Source organism: Octopus sinensis, linkage group LG7, assembly GCF_006345805.1.
Source record: "Octopus sinensis linkage group LG7, ASM634580v1, whole genome shotgun sequence".
NCBI lineage: Eukaryota > Metazoa > Mollusca > Cephalopoda > Octopoda > Octopodidae > Octopus > Octopus sinensis.
Genome location: NC_043003.1, coordinates 22,724,639 through 22,750,400, shown reverse-complemented (window position 1 = coordinate 22,750,400; position 25,762 = coordinate 22,724,639). Strand labels below are relative to the sequence as shown.

General features: G+C 36.8%; 1 long non-coding RNA gene across 1 annotated transcript in view; it reads left to right on the top strand.

Annotated features, from left to right (window-relative positions):
* Positions 1 to 22,764, top strand: part of LOC118764192 — a 164,273-nt gene extending 141,509 nt beyond the window's left edge. The window contains exon 3 of the long non-coding RNA XR_004999979.1: positions 22,746 to 22,764. This is a non-coding gene — a long non-coding RNA (uncharacterized LOC118764192). The remainder of the gene's footprint in view (positions 1 to 22,745) is intronic.
* The last annotated feature ends 2,998 nt before the right edge of the window (positions 22,765 to 25,762 follow it).

Here is a 25,762-nt window from a genome sequence, read left to right as displayed (position 1 = left end):
GGTCTAGATTAGTTATTCGTGTAAGAGGAGAATATATATGAAATATAGATGCCTGCTTCATGAAGATGTCGAAATGACATACGCTTTAGTTTCACTCAATGCAATTAGCCAACCAAAGAATTCATGCCTATAATATTAGAGATTAGTATCCTCATTATTTAAGAGATAATTATGCCAATTATTGTTGATTGAATGTCAGTGCAATGGAAATGAGTAGAGCAGTCATAGCACGGACTTAATACATTCCTGGATTTTCTCTCATATATTTAGCTTTTCATTTTGGCATTTGAAGACTGATAAATATCACTAATATATCCATCCGTACTTACATTAGTTCCCATCATATGCCATACTCTGCCAGACACTTCACGATTATATTCTTCCATTACATCACAGTGAAAGGGGTTGTCTTGGAGAAAAGAGATACGATAAATTGTAGCCCGTCCTTGCCACTGCACGGTTCGACCGACCCTTAACCGTTTCCCATTCCTGAGTATTACATGCGATAAATAGGACCCAGCGTTCATGCATCATATACGATAAATCGTAGCCCGTCCTTGCCACTGCACGGTTCGACCGGTCCTTAACCGTTTCCCAATCATGAGTATTACACGTGATAAACAGGACCTAGCGTTGATGCATCATTTATGATATACATTCTCAAATTTTTTCTAACCACCAGAGTAACTTGAGAAATATGAAAGGGAAACTTTTTATTACTCAGAACGTATAGAATAAGGGCTAACCAAATGTCTGAAAACAAGCATGAACGTTTAGGACAAAATGCTTCGAACAGCCAAGGCGTCAAAGAAGATATAAAGCAAGTTTGACTTCAGTATATGAATCACTTTATTTTATCGATTATGGAAGAATGAAAGACAAAATGTTGCTCTACGTTGGATTTGAACTCGGAACGACAACAGCCAAGACAGTTACCACAAACCATTTGTCCGACGTTCTAACGCTACTACTTATCGAACACTGTTCTGCATACATTTCACATGGTTGCGTTATTGATTCTGCTCGGAATTTATCTTCAGCTTATTTAAAGTATTGCTTTTAGTTCAGGAAAATGAATACTGTAAATCATTGCCCTGGCCTCCTTTACTGCTTCTGTCACCTCCTGCACCTCACGCCAAGATTGCATTACTTGCTGTTTGACTACGCACAATAGCTCTGTATTTTAATGGAATTGGAATGAAAGACGTTACGATGTTAAAGCTATTTCTAAAAGGTATTTAGCAACGTAAATAAACTGAACATCAGCCAACAGAGGATAAAACCTGGATCACTGCTGTCATTTGATGAGCACTTTTTCTCAACCGTTCATATCTCAAATCACTAATATATTTAAATTTCGCCTTCATACATAACACAGTAACCATTGAAATATTCCCCCCATGTGACTAGCGAGCAGAACTTGTTATATATTTAACACAAGAACAAACCACACAATGTATTGATCGTAGAGCCGCTCGGCTCATCATTGCTTCTACTGTTTACAGTAGTTAAAATTTATGACTGAAGAATTGCTTAGGTTCTATATAGGCATTTAATTTTAAAAATCAGTTCTGGAAGAATTGACAAGATAAACAGCGTGAATTCTGCTGTCGTTTTTCAATAGTTTATGTTAGCTGTCACAATAATGGTTATTTTGTTTGTTTGCTTGTTTGTTTGTTTGTTTTCAAGCGCACACAAAGTAAATATGTAATAAATGACGCTATGATGAAATTTTACTTATTCATTCGATTTCTGTATTATCACTTGTAATTATTTGCATTGACTTGGGAGGCGTGAAGGGATAATTTAACTTCAATGGAATTTCAATACAGAACACAGAAGAATGAAACTAAATACCTGTTGACGAGAGAACCTTTATGTGATTGCTCGACCTGCTAGAAAATGACAGCCAAAATTTCTCCTAAATTATATTTTACAATTATAAAATAAATTTGAATATACTATGCAGTATTATGTCCGATATTAAGAAATGGTTGAATGATCACCATGGAACACATATGACCATACACCTGTCGAACAGAGCTGCTTTAGGTTTCAACAAGGACAATATACTAAATAATGCAATTCCACCTAAGCCAGTGCTCTACCATTCTGCCAAACGTTAAAGCCTCTATATATGCCATCACTCAATTTGTTTGAAATACAAACCAAATCTCCCTCAAACCACACTCGACTATTTTAAATAAAAAAAAAATATTTTCGTCCGTGATATTGAAACGAACTGGAGGGCCATTGCAGAAACGATTCGATCACGGGTCTGTTCCAGCTAAACGATCTGGAACTGAGCCGAATACTTTGCCACCGTTTCTTTTATTTAGCCCCAGGTCGAGTAAATGAAGAAGCAACTGCACGCTTTTCCTTTGTTCCAATGCTCAATTTTGCGTTTCATCTCTTCCGGCAGTATAGAGTGCCAATCTAGGACGATGGTTTGGCGAATTTGTAAGTGTGTCAGACAAGATACCTTGCAGTATTACATCTTGTCCTGCGTTTTGTATTCTTGGATGGTAGACTTATCCCATCACCTGGTTTAATACCGTTCCCTTATCTTCAGATGCCTTTAGTAGGGCTCACGCTGTTTCAAACATGCAAACCAGGTCTCCAGTTTAAAGATATACTTCGCCGTTCCATACACTAATTTCTAAGGCCCTGAAGAAATAAAGGACTATTGGTGCTGCTCTTTCCTCCTTGACTAAACTGTAAAAAGGCAAAAAAAGATTTAGTATACTTAGATGTGCCACAGCTTTTTTTTTATATCAGGAAAAAGCTTTAACACACTTCACAGTAACATTGAACATCTTAAAGGCGGCGAGCTGGCGAAATCGTTAGCACGCTAGGCAAAATGCTTAGCGGCATTTCGTCCGTTTTTACGTTCAAAGTTCAAATTTCTCCGAGATTTACTTTGTCTTTCATCCTTTCGGGGTCCATAAAGTAAGTACCAGCTGAGCACTGAGGTTGGTGTAACCTATTTCTTTACTACCCACAAGGGGCTAAACATAGAGTGGACAAACAAGAACAGACATATGTATTAAGTCGATTACATCGACCCCAGTGCGTAACTGGTACTTAATTCATCGACCCCGAAAGGATGAAAGGCAAAGTCGACCTCGGCGGAATTTGAACTCACAACGTAACGACAGACGAAATACCGCTAAGCATTTCGCCCGGAGCGCTAACGTTTCTGCCAGCTCGCCGCCTGTAACCGACTTACCCCACTCCTCCGAAGTTGCTGGCTTTTTGCTAGAATTCCAAACCAATACTGAGTGTCTGAAAAAAATGTAAGTTCTTTTTTTGTATGCGTAAGTATAATTAATAAAATACAATAAGCTCTAGATTGTTTTATTTGTTTCTAAATTTTAGAATTAATTTTTCTTTAAATAAACTTTTCATGAAATCGTACCAGTAAAACTTTTTGTTGTTAATCTAATCTCCAGTACGCCAGTAATTGTTTTGTTTCTGTATTTCTATTTTTTATTTTTTTCATGTTTTTATTTTATTAGTTTGTTTTTTGATCTCCAACTCGCAACAAAACCAAAAAGATTGAGAGTTGCTGATCTAACGACAGCCATAGTTTCATATTTTATCTCTTTTCAAATGTCATTGTCTGTCATTGTGTCTAAATTTACTATCTTTGTCGACTAATTATGTTTTGTTCGGAAGCTTTATAATTATCAGTTGCTGTTTGATCAATTAAATCTTTGAATCAATTTCTTTCTGAGTTGAAATAATAGAGATAAATCTCGAAAAACACAGCATCTAAAACAGTAATCAAATTATGTTCTCTGTTATTATAGAGAAGTAATGAATATTGTATTGTATTTATTATACACTCGAGTATGTCTTTCGTTTTATAGGCAAGGGGTGGAATTTGAGATTGATTGGCTACTGTTTCTAGGAAACCAAGCAACTACTTGGGGATAATGTCCAACTTATGAAGAAAATATAGAAAGCACAAAAACTGGTTTCAGTCAGTTAGTTGTGGCCATGCTGTGTCACCGCTATGAAAATGTTGGACATTCTTCCTTCATTATTTAGTATCAAATTCAATCATGAAAACATTATTTCTCTTCATAACACTTCCGCCGAGAGTTAAGTTGCAAAAAAAAAATTGAACGTATATTTTGAACTGTATTATAAATACTACAGGAGAAAAGAACTGGATTGATAACACCATAGAGATGATAGGATTGAAGATACAACAATTAATAAAAGAGAAATGTAAAAAAAAAAAGTAGATAGTCGGTCAACCGCCCACGATACAGTAGCTGGTGGTAGCACATAATGGTTTTACTAACAACCAAAGTATAAGAAATAACAAAAATGTATTTGTAATGTCGCGGTAAAGGTCAAATTTAAAGAATAAATAAATGAAACATTCTGTATTGTGATAATAGAAAACATTAACACCTCTGGAAAGTGATAAATGTGAAAATACTGGTGCATACAAAGAACGTTCTTCTCTAATACAGAATTGGTACTGTATGTAATTGGTGGCTTCTTATGTTATCAGTGTCACCAGGGTGGATAGCTGGAAGAATCACAAAAGCGTCGTTAAAAATCTGTTTCATTATTTGCTCCTGCTCTTTACATTCTGAGGTCAACTTTATCTTTCATTACTTCAGAGTCGAATAAAATATAGCACCAGTCACTACTTCACTGGTACTGGGGTCAATGATATTGACTAACATCCTTCCCTGAATTTCAAGTCTTGTGCCAATGTTGCAAATGATTAGTTGTATCACTTTAAATCAGTAACAGTTATTTGTTTGGTGCGTAAGGATGTAGGATTGGCAGAGTTGTCATTGATGGTATTTTTTCGGTTCTTTGTGCGCAGTGCCCAAATCCTTCCAAAGTCAACTTTTCCTCTCTATCCTTCCAAATAAGATACCAGTTAAGAACTAGGGTCAAAGTTTGTCGGCCAAGTGTCTAAAACAGAAACAACAGTGATGAATTAAAAGCATCGGGTAAAATGTCTTGCAGTATTTGTTTTGGCACTTTATGAGCCAGGTTCAAATTCTACCGAAGTCAACTTTACCATGCAAACTTTCAGAATCACTAAACCACCAATCAGGTACTGAGGGAAGGGTGTCGACTTGTCCCCTACCTTCAAAAATATCATACATGTTGAGACCCCCTTCGGCCATGACTGACAACGGGATTGCACCTAGGAAGTTACCCTCCCAGGTACAAGGCCGGGCAAGGTTGTTTATGGAAGACCAGCAGTCGCTCATGCATACCGGCCTCCCCTCTCCACGCCACCAGTGTTATCCAAGGGAAAGGCAAAGGGGCCGATACAGCTTGGCACCAGTGATGTCACGACTACTTTCTACAGTTGAGTTAATTGAAGCAACGTGAAATAAAGTGTCTTGCTCAAGAACACAACACGCAGCCTGGTCCGGGATTCGAACTTACGACCTCACGATCGTAAGCTCGACGCTCTAACCGCTGAGCCATGCGCCATCATACATGTAGACGGTCGTTTATCCGAATCGTTATAGTAAGAACATTGGAGAAGATTCTTTGCGGTGTTTGGTATGGCTCTTTACGGTGTGGGTTCAAATCTCACCGAGGTTAACTTTGCCTTTCATTCTTCTAGGTTTGGTAAAATAAAGTACCAGTCAAGTGATCGGGAACCATTTAACAAACATACCCCTTCGCCTGAAAATTTTTGGTCATGTGCCAAAGAATCAATTATTCGTCATCGGCGATTCTGTTTACTTTTCATTTACGTTGCAAACAAATTTGTTAGCTTTATTTCTTCAGTGGAGACAAGGAAGAAGCATGCTAGAATCTTCTAAATTAGAAACTAAGGAAACTTGAGAAACGATGACATGTTTCATGCATTATACAAACCTATGAGAATTAGTGGAGGAGGTGAGATCAGAGAAAAACGAGAAGTTCCAAAGAGAAAGGATTTCCCCCGGATCGTCCCTGGTTCAGAGACAAAGAAATATTTGAGCTGTTGGGGAAAACAGAGAGCATTGCATCAATTAAATTTAGGTGTAAATTAATTAATGGAAAAAGATACACCTGTAGTAGCAGTAGGAGGAACATAATTTTTAAGACGTCAATGAAGAACATTCTTATTTTACAAAATGTTTAATCTGGATTTTTTAATTCATGTTTATTTGCAGTTATCGACGTAGTACCAGCGTCAATTAATGTTGACCATACATGTGCGGAACTGAACCGAACTTAATTAACTTTTTTTTTTTTTTGAAAGACTAGAAGTTTGCTATGCATGCAATTATCCTCTCTCTGTGTCACCGACGATTATCCAAACAAAATGGCTGACGACTTCTACCGATACAGCTTAAGGTCGCAGGCGTTGCTGTCAGAATACATATGGCAAGGCATCTTTTTCGAGTCTCTAATAGATCCGGTTATCCAACCTTACTCCATTGGTACAGTTTTATCAATCTCGAAAAGATGTCAGGCAAAGTCGGAATCGGTGAAATATAAAATTCAGGGCGAAGAGCATTGGAGCAAATTCCACGAATCCTTCCATCCAATACCTTAGCGATTCTTCTAATTAGCTATTTAGATATTTAAATTAAATGAAAAGCATTTATTAATTAGTTTTGCATTTTCTGTTTCATATTTTATCGATTTTTAAATCATCACCGTTTTACAATTATTTTCCAATAAAATTCTATAAACGAAGCAAGTGGCAGTATAAGAATTAGAAACAAACTTAAATATATGACGTCATAAACATCAAGTATATTATTGTTATAATTATAATTAATATCTAACAACTTTACCCTCAAACGTGTTAGAAATGAACTTCTCTCATCTCGCTATTTCTCTTTACATCAAACCCTTTACATTATTAAAGCTTTATTTAATCTTTTCGGATTTTATAGTGCTCTCACATAAGTGTTTTTCTGCTTAGAAATTTAATGACTAAATTTATTAAGTCATGGATAAATTTATTACTTACTAGCAGTATCGCCCGGCGTTGCTCAGGTTTGTAAGGAAAATAACTATAAAGCATTTTTAGAGAGTTATAGCCAAAAAATAGCAAAATAATGGAAAAAAATGATGGTAAATTTTTTTTTAGTTAAAAAAAGGTGGAGTTGCGTCCCCTAGACGGTCTGTGGTTTGGGTTTCTGATTCTCGACCCCATGTCGAATTTATCGATTTTTTTCAGAACTTGGGGAACTTTTCAAAATTTTCGCTGCGTTAGTTTTGAATTATGACATTGGGCTATGTGTGTGTCAAGTTTCATCAGAATCGGTTGAAAGCCGTGGTCAGAGTGAGGGTACGAGAAAACAGACACACAGAAAACGCACAGACAAACTGCCGTTTATATAGAGAGAGATTTGTGTCCGTATTTTAAATGGTTTATAAGGATTCGAATAATTTTAGTTCAGTATATGTTTATATCATTGGATAGCGGCTGTGCTAAGGCACTGCCTTGAAAAGGAGGGGATTAGTCGATCGGATCGACCCCAATGCTTATTCTGTTGGCTCCTTTTGTACCGAACTTCAGTTGTCAAGCTGTGAGACTCACACAAATGTTAAGTTGCTCAACGCACATAATAGTTACATACACAAACACACACACTCACGAACACGCTACACACATATATACACATACACATGCATACATACATACATACATACATACATATACATATAAATATATATATATATATATATATAGACGTGTATATACGTATAGATAAATATATATATATGTATATAGACATGTATATATATATATATATATATATATATATATATATATATATATGCATACATGGGTACAGGACATTACCAACAGTAAACAACATAAACTACGAAAACAAATGAGTTAAATACGTAAACGTGAGCAGAAAAAATGGAAAACAGGACAGGTAACCGAAAGAACAACCCTTCATCAGTTGTCGGGTGTATATCTACTTCTCATTTCGAGCATTCAACGACATGAGTCTTCGGAGACAGTTGCTTCCATAAATACCAAAATAAAATTTTAGGTTTATGGAGAGTCAAAGTTAGGAACAAAACAGGACAGTGGAGACACACAAGGAAACCGAACGAAAACAAGGGTAAAATAGTGAACGATGGGAGAAATATTTTCTTTGAAAAGAGAAAAGAGAGAAGAGAGAGATAGAAGACGTCCAGTACTTAGGACGTCGTAGAGGAAAAGAAAGATGATTATATAATAACGATAATTCCTCACCTCGACCTTTTGGAATGCAAGTTTTAATTGAGGTTATTATTCCAAGGACAACATATCTGGTTTAATCTAATAGATTCTATGGACGATACTATGTCATTATAAGCGTCGTAAATGTCAATCTCCGTATACGGTAAAGAGAACGATATCATTGCCCAGACCACCTCAGAGTAATAAAGAAGTTACATATACAAGGTGATTCGCCATTTGAATAGCAGTAGCATTATAATTGACAAACGGCTTCAATAGCTTATTCGACCTACATTACAGTGACATAATAATATCGATCATAAGATTCCTTTCGCTTATTTTCACTTCAAATATGTAATCTCCTACGACATTTATCTCTCTTGCTTTATTTCCATTATAAAACATAGCTTTAAATATTCGAATAGTTCCTTCTGATTATTCTACTTTAAAGCTTGCCAATTTGTAAGTATATAGAAACTTACAGCTTGTTAAATAGATCTGCAGTTAATAGATCATGAAAAAAATAATTGCTTACGGTGCCTACTTCATTTATTCAGTCTCTCGTCTTTATAGAGAATCAGTGAAGCGTATAAGATAAAGGTGTCTATTAAGACGCAAACGCTTGTTAGGAATTCCATTCAGCGTTAATTTTTGACTGGATTTTTTATGAAAAAAAAAAAACAAAGGCTGCTTTTATTCTCAAATAAGCCAGCATTCCATAAATATAATCTAGGACAACGTCACGCCAACCGTCAAGATACTCATGACTGGCTGTGTCAAAATCTATGAATTGACTTATGTCAGTGATATTAACTAAGATGTATGGATGTCACTGTGAAAGTCTCAAGATTATTATTTCATCTATTTGGGTTAACAGCCAAATCATTCTGGAACAACAGACTTCTATAATAAATAGCATTGTTATACTAAGATCCCACCTTGCTTTGTAACGTACATTATGGATGAAAGGTAACTATCTCAAAGATATGTTTTGAATATTAAATATAAATTTAATTTCCTTCTAAATGTGTTCAAAAATCTATAAAAAAAACTACAAGCAAGAGAAACAACTCCAGTTAAATTATTTTGAATTTATTAACAATGCAGACATGATAGGAGTAGATGTGAGATTTAAAGCGAATTAGTGAAAGCAATGGAATTTTGGTCCTATTAAATCTCTTCAAGAAAGCCTTTTCTACTCGGTTCGCAAACATAAGTGATATATATATATATATATATATATATATATGTGTGTGTGTGTGTGTGTGGTGTGTGTGTGTGTGTGTGTATGTGTGTGTGTGTTTGTGTGTGTGTGTTTGTGTCTGTGTGTGTTTATGTCTGTGTCTGTGTGTGTGTGTGTGTATGTGTGTGTGAGTGAAAAATTCGTGGGGATATTCCACGTTGTGGTAAAAATAAAATAAGAATTAAGGTGAAAAGCACAGAAATCTTGTTTGTGTGGATAAAGATCTTTTAATCCATTACAATATGTACAAAGTCGACTGGTTTTGCTTCCTTAATCATGACTCAATGTTACGATACCATACGTTTTTGATTTAATCTTGCGTAGAATCAGATATGATACAGTTTTTGCAGTTGTACTGGAGAGTGTAGCTCAAGGGGGATAAGCGTTGAATATGTTTCTTTTTAACTAAAAGGATAGTTAGTGGAATTAATATTTCTTATCTGAAAGGAAGTAAATCTGTTTTTCTTTTTTTTCTGGTTGGATTTTTATATGTGAAGTCCATTATATATTCATGTTAAGTTCTGGTTTGTATTTTGCAATAAATGTTGCCTCTTTATTTATTTAGTGGGAACGTTGTGAATTGTGCTTGGCGTTCCATAGCACATGTCTATGTGACTACTGAGTGGTATTTGGCGGTATTAGGGCTGGTAGATTTGTTGTCTGTGTAGTGTTGATCTACGTCTGAGAGACATTCCTGTTGTGCCGATATAACTCTCACATACACACATATATTACTTTCTGAGTTCAAGTCTCACCTTGGTCGATTTTGCCTTTCATCCTTTCGAAGTCGATAACATAATATATCAGGGGTCAATTGTCTCGATTACGTCCCTTCCCCTCTATATTATTGGCCTTGTGTCTATATCTGAAACCATTAAAATATACAACGTTCCAACGGTTTGTTACGATTTTTTTTAGTTATTTTCTCTTTTTTTTTCATTTTAAAACTTAATGGAAAAGTTGATAGAGAAAATCATTCAACCGCCAACTAAAAAAGTTATTTCAACGTTCGTTTCTTTTTATTTCCACTACACGATGAAAATTAGATTATACTTAAGTAAAAAAAAAAATCTATTGTAGACGAAAAAACTTTTAAATAACTTAGTGATTTTTCTTTTCTTTTTTTTCTTCGCTTTTTCATTTTTGCTTTTGTCTCATGACTTTAGAATAGTTTCACAATTATTATTAATTAAAATTTCTCAGCTGTGTTATCTCCTTTTTTGAGATGCCAAGAGGCTGTTCTTCTGTATTCTTCATCATTCTGCCATTTCAAAATTCAATTGAAGTCTTATTCGTGTCTTTTTTCTGTTTTTATTTAATTATTTCTCTTTTCATATTTACTTTATTTTCGTAACATTATTTTTAAGTCTCTAGCGTACATTTTGCTTTATTTTTTCTTCAAGTTCAAAAGACCATTCTATTTTAATTTTCAATGAATGGCCAGCTTGATTATGAACGATGTAGCTTGTAGAGGGAGACGACCTTTGTCACCCCGAAATGTATAGCTTACTAATTGTAGGAAAGTAAAAGTGATGACTGGCCGAGAAGATAAAATCAATCTTTGAATATTACAATGGTTCGTATTTTGTCACTGGTTGTACGTTGTAAATATTCCTGATACACGTAATATTGAATACTACAGTCCACTAAATTTTAAACTCTAGAAGTCAACATAGTGACTCTCATATAAGTTTTATTAAGTGTTTCACTTAGATCTGATATGAAGAGATACTTCAGATTTAGAACAGAATAAGATCTTCTAGAAATATCTTAAGCTCTTCGCTCCTTATGCAGCATAAGCCATCGACTAGTTTGTTCCCTTCTTATCGATTCCAGGCTATCTTTTCTGCTTCTCTTCAGTTAGATCTTGCTTCCTTATCACTGATTTTCCTGCACCTTGAGGAAAGGCTTTCCTCTCTCAGGTCTTGTTGGTTTTTGAATTGTCATCGATGCTTATTAACCCTACACATTTCTTCCTCTAATAACAGGTAGTCCTTTGATTTGTTTAGTACGGGAGGCCCTATCAAGAGCTTGAGTTCCATTGGCACATAATAATCAAAATTATGAATATACGCTGTCGAAATATGATGTCCGTGGCAAAATAATGTGTATTTCTATCATTAGAGGCGATATTTAAGACAGGTAGCCTAATTCAAATCTAATTTGGAGTCAGAAATATAGACCAGAATTCGGTGATTAGTTTATTTGGGTTTTTCTTTTCAGTACTCCTGCGATGAAGTCAACTTACAAAGAATATTCATATTTATACCAGTTTAAAGAGGCTGATTTCTATTACTGTGTACCAATATGTAACCATTGCAGCTTAATGATTTGGTAGCATAACAGTTAACGACGGAGTTTTCTCCAGTCTCTTTCATAATGTACCCACGGTCGAAAGCTCAGTCTACCTAAACGTAAATAGGCACCCCTCCAAACGCTACACGTATGTTTCGCGCCAAACTGTTTCGTTAGTTTTGAAGCACCAAATTTATATTCTATTTTGAATATTGTTTTGGTAATAGTGGATTAGTGTAAGCCATCCTAAGAATTCTACAACAAGATTATGAATTCAGTGATAATCTAATGATCCAACGAATTCACGCCGACTCCACAGAATAAATATGCACAAAAGATAACCTTATGATTACAATATATAGAGGAAAATATATACGATCCTTTTATAAGAGATAATGGTGTCATTGAGACCCAAAGGTATCAGGCAATGCTGAACAAGTGCTATAGACAATCCATAGTTAAGTTCCAGATTCGGTAATATTGCGAATAAAGGGTTCAACGTTGGTTCTATGTCAGCGTGTGTATATAAGCATTTTTTGCGTAATGAGATAAAAAACCAAGGCTGTATAGATATTAGAGCATTTATGGATAGGTCTTACAGCTGTTTCTAGGATATTAATTAATAATATCCCACCGTCTCCGATGAAGGGATATTATTAATTAATATCCTAGAAACAGCTGTAAGACCTTCTATCTATAAATGCTCTAATATCTATACAGCCTTGGTTTTTTTATCTCATTAGGCAAAAAATGAAAATTGAAATGACTACCATAGAGAATTGGCAACATGTAGAGGACAAAGCTAGTCTATACTCTCACAATATCTTATAGCTCACGTCTCTGAAAATTTATTCCTATTAATATTATTGTAATCAACGAAACGCGTTGGACGTCAGATTCGGCAGAGCACCAGACAAAGAAAAGAACAAAGCAACTTCCCTTTAAATTTTAAGTTTAAATCAGAACCGATATGATAGACTTCGCTTTTTATCTGTCTGGTGGGAATAAAATAAATGCCGCTCAAGTACTAGAGTCGATGCAAATGACTGTGCTATCTTTCAACATGTATGACCTTTTGTCTATCTAAGATATTGATATTATTAATGTTATTAATTAATATTACGAATTGATTATATTAATATTTACTGACAGAAGAAAAACAAACACGGTGTCCAATTTAGGTTGTCAGATTTATCTGTCAAGAAATGTTCGCTGTTCTGAATACTAAGTCGTTGCATTAATATTATATTCCTGATAAATTACCATATATATATATATATATATATACACACTTGGACATACGCATATTTCTGTGTGTGTATAAATACCTATATATAGGGAGAGTTTAAGAAAAAAACCAAAAGCCGAAGACAGGTGGTGTACAAAACAAACAGATGTATTAGTATAACGCTCAGTTTTTTACGTTTCGAGCCTACGGTTTTCTACAGAAAGGGGCAGAGAAAAAACATGTGTGTAGTGGCTAACGATCTATCATGGTGTCTATATATATATATATTATATATATATATATATATATGCGTAGGAGTGGCTGTGTGGTAAGTAGCTTGCTTACCAACCACATGGTTCGGGGTTCAGTCCCACTGCGTGGCACCTTGGGCAAGTGTCTTATATTCATAGTTGAAAGGTAAATGGAATAAAGGAGAAATTCTGAGTAGTTTTATTGTGTGAAAAAATTACAATTAAATGTAGGCAGGACTTGCCATAGTTTAATAATTAAGGGAGCTTCTTCTGGCGTCCTGTTACTTATGTTGTTAGGTGTAGTAGAATTTTGTTAGTAAAGATACATTTAGAAGGGAGTAAACAGACCAGCTGCAAGTTCTGTGATACAAAAAGACATAATATATATGAATGATATATGTATATGCGTGTGGATTTGCGTGTGTGCGTGTGTGTGTGTGAGCGTGTTTGTACGTAACCAGGAATGTGTTAGACTGGAGTGCTTGGAGGAATTTTCACACTTGGCGGATGTGCAAGAGAGATGGAGAAAAAGAATTTCAAAAATGTTTTGTTGTTTGTAAGCAGTGTGAAGTTTGGAAACAAAACAGGCGGTAAATTCACCACACACACACACACACACACACACACACACACACACATATATATATATATATATATATATATAAGGCAGAAAATTCTGTGTGCTTCTATTATGCTTACAAAGGAAGAAAACGTCTCTGAAAATTTTTCTCCCGCCTTCTTGCTCCATCACCCCATGCGCGCATTCACCAAGTGCTAAAGTTCCCCCGAGCTCTCTAATCCAATACACACAGACACAAAGATATATATACATGTATGTGTCTGTGCTTGTGTGTGTATGCATGTATATATATATATATATATATATATATACATACATATGTATACGTCTTTGTGTGTATATATGTATATAAATGTGTGTGTGTATGCATATATGTATGTATGCATGTATGTACGTACACCAAAATCCGTTACTTTGCCTCTAAACATGAAACTGCTCTCCACGCACGCATGCACGCAACACACACATATATGTGTAGAGATAGGAAAAGAGAGTGTGAAAGAGAGAGAGAGCGCACAACACAGCAAAAGGGTGAGTGTGTGTGCGCGCGCATATATGTATACACGTACGTGTTATAAGTTTTATATATATATATATATATAATATATATATATATATATATATATATATATATATATATCTATATATATATATATATATATATATTATATATATATAGCATTCTGTACTTGGCGACTACTACTGCAGTAATCTCAAACATTTCTTTGAAGATTTGATAATTGTTTTTATCTTAACTCTTGATAATTTTAACAAAGAAACTGAGCTGATTAAAATTGTTTTGGTAAGTTCCACAGTATTACAGTGCAACGGACTGGACATAATACCTAGGAATTAAAGGACGATACTTTCTACTCACTGCCCATTTTGGTTTTCAGAAAAATTTCTTCTGTTCATCGCTTACTTAATTTCTAATAAACTCTGCGATACTTGATGACGTCGGTTTTAACTGTTAATTTGATAAAATGTTGAGCGAGTCTTTTCTTATTGATACTATATTTTATATTGCTATGTTTTAAGTAAATCACCCTCGAAAATGCTCGATTAGAAAGCAAATTTATAGAAATAAAAAGAAATCTGTATTCTCAAATGTCTCTGTGCTACAAAAGCGATGCAAGCAAACAAATTTTTCTTTCTCGCTTCTATGATAAAAGCTTCTTTTTCCGGAGTCCAAACGCAGCTAGTCTCTCTGGTATAGGAGTGTTACAGCTGTCCGCTCTACGAGACACGTGGCATGGTATTCGTAGGAGATTTTGGCCTCATTTAGCAGCTTAAGGAAATGAGTTGAGTGTTAAAAGACACGGATAGAAGTGTTTTCATAAATTATTTTTTCCATTCGCGCTTACATGTGTGTGCGTGTATACGTGTATATATATATATATATATATATATATATATATATATATATTATATATATATATATTATATATATATACAGAGAGAGAGAGGGGTAGAAGGGGGAGAGAGCGGGGAGCAGTCATGTGGACGGACAGACTGATAGACAGACATTTAGATAGATAGATAGATATGTTTCTTTATTAGCCACACAGGGCTGCACACAGATAGAACAAATTACAAGGTAGAGCTTTTCTTTTGAAGGTTTAAAAATAAAAAAATAAAATAAAAAAATAAAATAAAAATAAAATAAAAAAGGGGGGGTCGATCAAAAGGGATCGTAAAAGGAGAGAAAGAGGACAAAAAAAAGGGGGGGGTTAAAAAAAAGGGGGAGAGGAAAAAAATTGATCAATAGGGATCGTTATCACAGAAATGTCAATATGAAGTGTAAAGGGGAGGACAGGTGAGGTTTACCCGTGGAAAGAAAAGCCTACGGAAAAGACCACGGTAACCTCGGTCAATGAAGTCACATGTTATATTTCTTTTTTTTTTTTTTTTTTGCAAATAAGCAACTCTCTGTATTAATTTTTACGGTTCATAGAATCATAGTCAAGGTGGCTTCGTCATTCATACGTGCCATTAGATAGATAGATAGATAGATAGATAGATAGATAGATAGATAGATAGATAGATAGATAGATAGATAGATAGATAGATAGATAGATAGATAGGCGCGTGCACACACACACGGACTGCTGCTTCTTTTCACCATGATGTGTAGCAGAAAAACAACACAAAAGTGCTAAGCTTAATAGTCTGAAGACACTAAGTTGTTATAGTAATAATATAGCAGCTGCAAAATATAGATAATCTCTCTCTCTCTCTCTCTAAATCCCATTCACATTTCGGCATTTAACAGAAGGTTCTATTAAATGAATAAATAAATAAATTTTCAGAAAAGACTTTATAAGAGATACGATTAAACAAGTGCACATTCACAATCAAATCTTACTGAATCTTTATAAACTGGCACCAATTAAGGAATTGTCTTGTAGAATTGACTGTTTAAATTGCCAATTACATGATGTGGAGTTGTTGGAGAGCAATTTAAAATAGGAAATAACCTAAAACGTATTATCTAAGTAATAAGAGCACGTCTTTCTTCAAAGGGCGAAAAGTGTTTGAAGTAATGACTGTTACATTTCAATATCCTTAGTCCTACTGCTACACCATTCACATTATTATTATTGTTGCTTTTATTATTATTATTATTATTATTATTATTATTATTATTATTATTATTATTATTATTGATGTTGTTGTAGTGGTGATGGTTTTAATGTTTAGTCATTATCTTCATTATTGTTATTATCATTTTGCAAATAATGGATGTTACATTTGAATATCCTTAGCCACGCTGTTGCGTATCGTTTACATTGAGCAATGAAATAGGTTCTTCATTGTCGTTAGTAGTAGTAGTAGTTGTTGTTGTTGTTGTTGTTGTTGCGGGGTGGTGTAGTAGTAGTGGTGGTGGGGGTGATGGTAGCTGTAGTAGTAGTAGTAGTGGTGGTGGTGGTGGTGGTGGTGGTGGTTGCGGTAGTAGTAGTAGTAGTAGTAGTAGTAGTAGTAGTAGTGGTAGTGGTGGTGGTGGTGGTGGTAGCTGCAGTAGTAGTAGTATAGTAGTAGTGGTGGTGGTGGTAGTAGTAGTAGTAGTAGTAGTAGTAGTAGTAGTAGTAGTAGCAGTAGCAGTAGTAGTGGTGTTGGTGGTGTCATTATTTCTCGAAGCAGTTTCTCTGGCGAGCGGAAATAACATTACAAACGATTTCCTGTTTCATTGCTTGCAGTTCGCACTTACCTCTTTCTCCTTAATCAGTAACAACGCCTCCGCTAGGTATTCCGTCTCCACCTCATCATTCTTCCCTAAAACTGTCATCGTAATCATTTAAGTTTCTTTAATACCACCATCATCTCCATTACCACCACCACCACCACAACCAACCGCCATCGCCACCATCAGAAATAACGCCAATTAGAGGTCAACGGAGGAGCATCTAAGTTGCTGCTCGACGTAATCTTTTACTTGTTTCATTCATTTGACTGCGGCCATGCTGGAGCACAGCCTTTAGTCGAGCAAACAAATCGACCCCAGGGCTTATTCTTTGTAAGCCTAGTACTTATTCTATCGATGTGTCTTGCCGAACCGCTAAGTTACGGGGACGTAAACACACCAGCATCAGTTGTCAAGCGATGTTGGGTGGACAAACACAGACACACAAACATATACACACACACATATATACATATACGACGGGGTTCTTTCAGTTTCCGTCTACGAAATCCACTCACAAGGTTTTGGTCGGCCCGAGGCTATAGTAGAAGACAGTTGCCCAAGGCATCACGGTGTGGGACTGAACCCAGAACCATGTGGTTGGTAAGCAAGCTACTTACCACGCAGTCACTCCTGCACCTTGAAACAGCTATTAAATCTCCTTCAAATCTCTCCATTCTACTGTCATAAGAAAAGACCAAATAAAGATTTTGTGATGTTGGAATGCACTCTGGATAAAAGATTCTATGGTCACGGCTAGGATGTTTTGATCATAGTTCTGTTTGGTCAAAGGTGACCAAGATGGCGGCAGAAACAACAACAATCATGCTAAAACACCGGTTTGCATCCGGTAAACGAAATTAAGAAAGGCCGAGTCTCGTTAGCTATTAGATGGATGTGTAGTGAGTGCATAAGGGCGATAGTTGACAAAGTGTAAGGTGTTGTCTATTTTGGAAATGAGACAAACTGGATCCAATTTTCAAAGATCTAGTAACATCCTGTCCGTTACAACCTGTTGCGAGGTCGGCTCATCGGCAGTTAAACCGGCTCACACTGATCAGGCTTGCATGGTCAGCCTGATTGTTGGAAACCCGACAGGACAAAAATGACAGATGTACCTAACATAAGGTCAACGACTACTTTTCAATAAGAGAGAGCTTTAGAAATTCCAATTTAATACATGGTGTTCTGTAAGAGCACTAGGTGTAAAGCACATCTTGGCTTTTGTTAAAGCATGACGCAAAATGAGGACAATTCTATGTACATAGCTACACCGGTGCGATATCTAGGCGAGTGGTTTGGCTTTGATATCCTTAGAAGGCAAACAGTCTAGAACAACTAGCACAAACCATCGCTGCCTGTGAATTCCTGAAAAGAGGCGAAGAAATCTATCATGACAGTAAACTGGGTTGGAGGAGAAGTCAGGAGCTCACTGACCCTATTTATCTCAAAGAGAGTCTGATGACGATGCGAATGGATGTGAAGAATGATGCTTGTATTTTGATCCCCGGACCCTTCACTATAAGGATGGGAATATTCATTATATATTTAATGAGTAACTTGACTGTAGTATCAGCTAAAATCTTGAACGGTTTTGGTTTCATCTTTAAAGGTAAATATTATTTTTGCTTTTAGTTTCGATATAGCTTATCGTGTGGCTAAATCGAGTGGATATCGAACTACTGATTTAAAGGGTTACAGTTTGTCTCCTTACTAATGCTGTTTTTGTTCTACGCCAAAGCATTTGATATGCATTGACTCATAACCTCAAACCACAGATTGGTTCCATATGTTGGTGCATTCTAGCTGAGTTGGCAGCAAGCAGTATTGTGTAACTTATGAATACTTGGTTAGCTCTCAGTAGAGTCGAAGATGAAGATATTCACTTTGGAACTGAAAAATAGAACAGAAAATACTCAAAGGTTTTCTTCATCCTGATTGTTTACTGTCTGTATATTTTACTTCCACGCCTGTTCAACGTGTATAATGTGTGATTTATTTTAAGAGCCTAGCTTATATATTTATTAAGCACAATGACCTTATTGCCTGCCTTATATAATAGCAATGTCAATATTTTATTACCTTTTAACATTCTTCTGTAGACATTTACATGTTTTAATTTAACCAGCCACAAACTTCATTATACGTTGCCTAGTAAAATATGCCAGGCGAACCTTTATCTTCAGTTCTTTTCTTAACAGAAGAATGTTTAATAGTGTTTATTTCGTTGATATCATACATTATGAAATTTTTCTACTTGGGGGTTTAGAATTCTGAAAAAAATTATTTTGAAGAAATATTTTAGTTCTTATTTCTGATGAAAAATAGAATTTATTTAAATAACAATTTTGCTTGTCGCTATTTTCCTGCCATGACCTTTTTCTTCTATTAAATAAAGGAGCTCGTACACCACAGGAGACCTGAATATAGAATAAATGTCGTCAAAGCCTTAATGCTCTTACGTGTGACATCTTGTTGATATAAAAGATTTAATGCTGTTCTTTTATAATTAAGAAAATAAAGAGCTTAGTGATTGAGTATAAAAAAACTTCACAACAATTACAGGCGATTTCTTTAGAGTAAAATTTTAAATCTCATTTAAGCAATTGCATTGTAGAATTTTAATATTTAATCCAATGCTGCCATTTTTAAAAATTTATTTGTGTAAGATGGATTCGAATATTTGATTGTGTGAAAAAGAACGTGTTACTGAAGCATCTCCAAAGAATACAGACACTTCTATCTGAGCTATAACCTGAAAATATGACGAATATAGTTGGTTAAAAATTTCTGCTTAAGATTTTTTTTTTAAATTACTTGATGTGGTATACATTAATATTTAAAAGTAGTGAATTGTTTGAACTAAGAGACAATATCCAAGTGCAATTAGTACGTGACTAAAATTTCACTTGAATAAATGCCTAAGTTTCACAGTTTCACATTGCACGTTGCCAAACGTATAAATCCTTAATCGAGTGAAAAAAAAAGTAGTGTTTAGAATCTATATTTCATTAACCCTTAAATTTCATTAACCCTTAAATATTTTTTCAAGCCTGGTACATATTCTATCCGTTTCTGTTGCCGAACCGCTAAGTTACGTGCCGTAAACACACTAACAACGGTTGCCAGGTGGTAGCAGACACATACACACGCACATACACACACATATACAACAGTGGAGGCATATGGCCTAGTGGTTAGAGCAGCGGACTCGTGGTCGAGGGGTCGCGGGTTCGAATATTAGACCGGGCGATGTGTGTGTTTATGAGCGAAACACCTAAGCTCCACGTGGCTCCGGCAGAAGGTAATGGCGAACTTCTTACTCTTTCTTTCACTCTTTCCTCCTGCATCTTGCAGCTCACCGGCGTCCCGTCCAGGTGGAGAACCTATACGCCAAGTAAACCGGGAAACCGGCCCTAATGAGCCAGGCATGGCTCGAGAAGGAACATATACGACAGGCTTGTTTCATTTTCCGTCTACGAAATTCACTAACAAGATTTTAATCATCCCGAAGCTACTGTAGAAGACATTAGCCAGAAGATGCCACACAGTGGGACTGACCCAAGTACCATGTGGGTGGGAAGCAAACTTATTACTACACAGCCAATTTCTTGTTGAAATCTTATTTTTAGTTGGAATCCAATTTGTAGTTGAAATCACATCGAAGAATATACTCTTTTACTATTTTACTCTTTTACTCTTTTCAGTCATTTGACTGCGGCCATGCTGGAACACCGCCTTTAGTCGAGCAACTCGACCCCGGGACTTATTCTTTTTGTAAGCCCAGTACTTATTATATCGGTCTCTTTTTGCCGAACCGCTAAGTGACGGGAACGTAAACACACCAGCATCGGTTGTCAAGCAATGCTATGGGAACAAACACAGACACACAAACACACACACATACATATATATATATATATATATATATATATATATATATATATATATATATACATATATACGACAGGCTTCTTTCAGTTTCCGTCTACCAAATCCACTCACAAGGCATTGGTCGGCCCGGGGCTATAGCAGAAGACACTTGCCCAAGATGCCACGCAGTGGGATTGAACCCGGAACCATGTGGTTGGTTAGCAAGCTACTTACCACACAGCCACTCCTGCGCCTATATGCTAATAATTTTCTAATAGCGAAAACCATCAAATCTCCCATAACCCTAATTCGATAAAAACCTATTAAGTTTCTCTGTAATTGAGACAAAAAACAATTTCTCCTATACCATTGCTCCAGACTGATGCAGTTACTTGCATAATTCTTCTTACGGTCGCATATTGGATAGAAGCACTCCGTCGGTTACGACGACGAGGGTTCCGGTTGATCCGAATCAACAGAACAGCCTGCTCGTGAAATTAACGTGTAAGTGGCTGAGCACTCCACAGACACGTATACCCTTAACGTAGTTCCCGGAGATATTCAGCGTGACACAGAGAGTGACAAGGCCGGCCCTTTGAAATACAGGTACAACAGAAACAGGAAGTAAGAGTGAGAGAAAGTTGTGGCGAAAGAGTACAGCAGGGATCACCACCATCCCCTGCCGGAGCCTCGTGGAACTTTTAGGTGTTTTCGCTCAATAAACACTCACAATGCCCGGTCTGGGAATCGAAACCGCGATCCTATGACCGCGAGTCCGCTGCCCTAACCACTGGGCCATTGCGCCTCCACGGTCACATATTAGAGGCGATGTATTGTCACTGAAATTTCTGTTAGATTCGTAGACATTGCGAATTCTAAGAAAAGGTTGTTTTATCACGGTTTCGATTCCCATACCGGGCGTTGTGAGAGTTTATTGAGCGGAAACACCTAAAGCTCCAAGAGGCTCCGGCAGCGGTTGGTGGCGATCCCTGCTGTACTCTTTCGCTACAAATTTCTCTCACTCTTTCTTCTGTTGGCCTGCTCGCTTAGCCAGCGGGGTGGCGTCATTTCAAGGCTAAAACAATGCGAAGCGCATTGTGACCAGCGATGTGTAGCAACATCTGATAGCCTGGTCGGTAACGGTGATCACCGTGATATATATATATATATATATATATATATATATATATATATATATGGTAAATCTTTTACTTGTTTCAGTCATTAGACTGCGACCATGCAGGGACGCCGTCTTAAAGGATTTTAATCGAAAAAAATTGACCCCAGTACTTACTTTATAGCTTCGAACTTATTCTATTGGTAGCTTTCGCTGAATCGCTAAAGTACAGGGACGTAAACACACCAACACCGGTTGTCGAGTGATGGTGGTGGGACAAAAACCGACACGAAGACACATACACACACAGATATATGTACATGTGTGTGTGTATGTGAGTGTGTGTGTGTATGTGTGTGTGTACATATATATGCGTCTACTTTTATTTTCTCACCATTTTACTCGATGTAAATCTCCACCCACTGTGTCTTGTTGTTTCCATTCGTATGTCGCCTTTGTATTGTCGCGAATATTTGATCTCTTGTGGCCAATAAAAGTAATCGTTATTCAAAGAATCCGCCGACAATTCCATTGTCTTTTTGTATGTTGCATCGTTTTATTTCCTATTCCGACTTACAGACTGCGTCGATTTTAAACATAAAAGATGAAAGATCTTACTGGAATGACATGACAATATACATAGATAAAACTATACAATACAATTCTTCGTCATGTACTGTTCCTATTTATTCGTTTTGTTATTATTATTATTGTTTATTTTCTATTATCTTTAATACCCACATGTGCTATTAATTCTATTATCGTGAACCATTTCTAACTAGTTTTCATTTTCATTTCTCACAGGTGAGTGCCAGTTCTTTGTATTTTCGGGGAGAGAAAGCTAGCAGTAAGTAAATAACAATAATCATCATCATCATCATCATCATCATCATCATCATCATCATCGTCATCATCATAATAATAATAATAATAATAATAATAATAATAATAATAATGAGACAAATGCATAACAAAATCACCAGGACTAACATACAGAAAATATCAAATCTAGGCACCCTACCCATCCTACGTAAAACACTTTCAATACCGTAAAAATAAGAGTGACACAATAAACCACAGCACATATCCAAGGCACACAGACCTGCGCTCAGTGGTGCAGTGAAAGCACGTGATAAAAAAAATAAATAATAATAATAATAATAATAATAATAATAATAATAATAGTCTAAAACATCTTAACCTATTTCTTTCATTTATGTATAATTCTTTTTTCTTCCCTTTTTTTTTTCTTTTTGCATTAGCTTATATTCGCAACACAATCTGCAGTTCTATACAATATATTTATCTTTTTATTTATATACTTATTATGCTTGGACGTTAAGTAGACGATTTGACAGAAATTAGTCATTTGCAGCAACTAAGCTTTTATAATTTCCAAACCGTGTGTTGTTTTTTTCTCTGTCTTTCAAGTATCTCACAAGAATGATAAAACCATTAATCTGTTTGCTTTAAATGCAAACAAAAACACTTCTCCATATATTTCCAAATACAAACAAATCCGAACTATATCATCATCATCATTACTGTTATTTTTTTTTCTTTCTTTTATATCTCCTTTCATATATTAGATTCTATGTAGAGTTCCATCGTCTTTTTTTTTTATGTAAATTGGCTTTGTTAGACGCCAAATGGCGTCTAACGCCCTTGTGACAAATACAGAAAACGTTATTACTAATGGCTCGGTAGATAAGACGCTTGCTTTGTAAACACGTGCTTTCAGGTTCAAACCTACTGTACGCTACCGGCGCCTTGTGCACTGTCTTATACTAAAGCTTCCAGCCAACCAGTGCCTAACAAGTGAATTTAGCAGGAAAAAAAACAGTAACCCATTGTATCTGTTTGTTTCCCCACTTAACAACCAGTGTTGGTTTGTTAATGTCCCCGTAACTTAGCGTTTCGACAAAGAAGCCGATATAGTAAGTACCAGACTCAAAAATAAGTCCTGGGATCTATTTGCTCGTCTAAACCTTTTAACATGGTGCTCCAGCATGGTGACAGTTGGCAAGCGGTGGGGAGGCACAAATGTATGCACAAAGACACACGCATAACTACACACATACACACACACCACACACACACACACACAACACACACACACACACCACACACACACATATATGTTTGTTCCTTCTCAGACCATGCCTGGCTCATTAGGGCCGGTTTCCCGATTTCCTTGGTGTATAGGTTTCCCACCTGGACGGGACGCCGGTCCATCGCAGGTGAGCTGCAAGATGCAGGAGGAAAGAGTGAGAGGAAGTTGTGGCGAAAGAGTCAGCTGAAGTTCGCCATTACCTTCTGCCGGAGCCGCGTGGAGCTTAGGTGTTTCGCTCATAAACACACACATCGCCCGGTCTGAGATTCGAACCCGCGATCCATCGGCAGCGAGTCCGCTGCTCTAACCACTAGGCATGTGTGCCTTCACACACAAACATATGTATATAAATAATATATATATATATATATATATATATATATATATATATATATATATATATATATATATATATATATATTATATATATATATATTTATATATAGGGAAGCTTTATGAAAATAGACAAAAGACGAAGGCAGGTGGAGAACAAACAAACAATTGTATTAGTATGGCGCTCAGGAAATATAAATAAAACAAGTCTTTAACGTTTCGAGCCTACGCTCTTCAACAGAAAGATACACAGAGAGAAAAACAACACAGAAAGAAGGAGAGAAAAAAATATGCGTGCAGTAACTAACGAATCAACATGGCGATCTGATTTCGGCCAGAAGTCAAAGATCAAACATGAGACGTGAGAGCGAAATTAGGGGAGATAATAGGGTTGAATGACCTACTCCAACATAAGGGTGTGTGTGTGTGTGTGTGTGTATGAGAGAGTATTAGTGCGTATGAGAGGTCTGGACGTGTGTATGTATATATGATGTGATGTGTAAAGTCGTGTGGTGTAGTGTGGAGAGAGGAGAAGAGGGGGAGGGGAAAGAGGAGGGGGATGAGAGGGGAGGAGGGGGAGGGGAAGATAGGAGGGGAGAAGGAAGGGGAGGAGGAATCAGGAAAGAGAGAGGGGGGAGAGAGAAGGGGAGTGAGGGAGCAGAGGGAAGGGGAAGAGGGAAGGAGGGAGGGAGAAAGAGGGAAGGGAAGGGGAGTAGGGGTGAAAGGATGAAGGACTGAAGAGAAGTAGAGGTCGGGGGGAGGGAGGTGAGGAGGGGGAGGGGGAGAGGGGGTTTAGATGAGGAGCGGGGAGAGTTGGGACCAAATGGCGTATAAGAGCGAAGAGAGAAGATTAATTCCTGTTCACGGCGCAAACGGGAATCCGGATGTTGCAAGGAGTGACCGGTGGAGCGGAAATGGCGTGAGACCGGTGTGTCGTTCGCAAGGTGGATGTCACGAAGGTGTTCCGCGAACCGGTCAGCCAAGCGGCGTTTCGTTTGTCCGATGTATAAGGAATGGCAGAGAGAGCAAGAGACGCAATAGATAATATTGCTGGAGGTGCAGGTGAAGGAATTGATGATGCAAGAGACGCAATAGATAATATTGCTGGAGGTGCAGGTGAAGGAATTGAAGGGTCGATGATGGGTGCTAGTGAGGAGGGTGGTGTTGGAGAGGTAAGGGCAAGTGCGGCAACGTGGGCGGGAGCAGGGGACCGAGCCGGGTTGGGAGGTAGGGTCAGGGAAGGAGCTATGGACTAAAAGGTCTCGAAGGTTGTGGGCTCGTTTGAAAGAGGGGAGGGGTCGGTTAGGGAAGAGGTGTGAAGTGGACGGGTCGGACTGGAGATGACGGAAAGCTCGAAGAATGGTGCGTTGGAGAC